We start from the raw sequence: 1466 nt of genomic DNA, 5'->3' as shown, positions 1-1466 counted from the left end.
CATTGACTAAACTGAGCCGAACTGAACTTATTAGAGCTGAACTGAACTTGAACTGAACTGAATATTTTATGAGAGAAGGAAATTAAGATAAGAACTAAACTAAACTGAACTGAAATTAATTGTATGAGAACAAGCCCTTATATTAATGCCCACTACTAGAAAACAAGTCATATCCGACAGAAACATCCTGTTTTTCCATTTTTGCTACGAATTTGCGACTACTTTGATCCTCACTAACTCCCCTTTTTCTTATTGTTGGATATTTTAATAAAAATAATTAGTATAATTCGATTTTAATTTAATGTGTTCAAGTATTAAATGTATGACTTAAATAATGGAATCACACTCTGTAGGATTTGAACCTACGACATCGGGTTTTGGAGACCCACGTTCTACCGAACTGAACTAAGAGTGCTTTCTTATCACAATAGATAAGAAAGATTGAAAAGAATGGTTTTTTATAACTCCAAACTATATCTACATCCTATATGCATAAATTATCTACCATATAGAGTATCATAAAATAAAAAAAAATAAAAAATAAAAAATAAAAAAAAAAGATTATGTATTTTCGATTTTAATCAAAATTTCAATTAATCCCTCCTTACTTTTCAGAGTAAAAGTCATTAGGTAGGGATGACAGGATTTGAACCCGTGACATTTTGTACCCAAAACAAACACGCTACCAAGCTGCGCTGCATCCCGTTCAATTCAATTCGTTTTTATAGTGTAATTGTAAAGAATCATTGCCTTGTTTTCCACATTCTTTTTTCCATAAAAAGAAAATACAGAATTTTTTTTGCTCGGCTATTTCCTCTTCTTTTCGGCCTCTTCTCATACTAAGGTATAATAGAAAGTATTTGTATATTATAACCTAACTTAAAGTTAAAAAATAAAATGTTGTAGGAATGCTTAGTTCGGTAGATAAGGGACATGCTATTCTTTTTCTTAAAAAAATCTCTTTAAATTCTATTATTGGAAATTTTCATTTGACTTAGCTTAGGCAATATAAATCTTCATTTTCAATTATATTAATTTGAAGGTTACTAAATCATTAAGTAGTTTGATTTTCAAAAATAACACTTTTGATTTGCTACAATCAATTTTAACGTTTCACTGATGACTTGTGATGGTTTTCATATTATTTGGTTTTAATTACTCCCTTTGTTTTATTTTTTCAGTCCCATATACTATTTTGGGCTTTTCAAAATGATGTACCCATATTGAATATTTCCTAACATTATTATAAGGTGAATAATTTTCATAATCCATGAGCAATTAATCTAATTGGGTGTTTAAAGAATCAAATAATTTTGATTGGTTAATGTATGTGCTCGTGGATTGCTGACATAGCAAATTTTACAATCAAAATTTATAATAGGCGATTAATTATAGCCAATAACCATAAATAAAACAAGAAAAGACAAAACATTAATTACAAAGTTGCAATCAAATTTCAAATTACT

At 28.3% G+C, this 1466-nt stretch overlaps 1 non-coding gene across 1 annotated transcript; it reads right to left on the bottom strand.

Moving 5' to 3' along the window:
- Nucleotides 1–341: 341 nt before the first annotated feature.
- TRNAW-CCA lies at nt 342–415 on the bottom strand. The gene has a single exon. It is a non-coding gene; the product is annotated as a tRNA-Trp (tRNA).
- Nucleotides 416–1466: the final 1051 nt, after the last annotated feature.

Source organism: Chenopodium quinoa, unplaced genomic scaffold, assembly GCF_001683475.1.
Source record: "Chenopodium quinoa cultivar QQ74 unplaced genomic scaffold, ASM168347v1, whole genome shotgun sequence".
Lineage (NCBI taxonomy): Eukaryota > Viridiplantae > Streptophyta > Magnoliopsida > Caryophyllales > Amaranthaceae > Chenopodium > Chenopodium quinoa.
The sequence above is the reverse complement of the archived record's forward strand: the minus strand, read 5'-3'. Positions and strand labels throughout refer to the sequence as shown.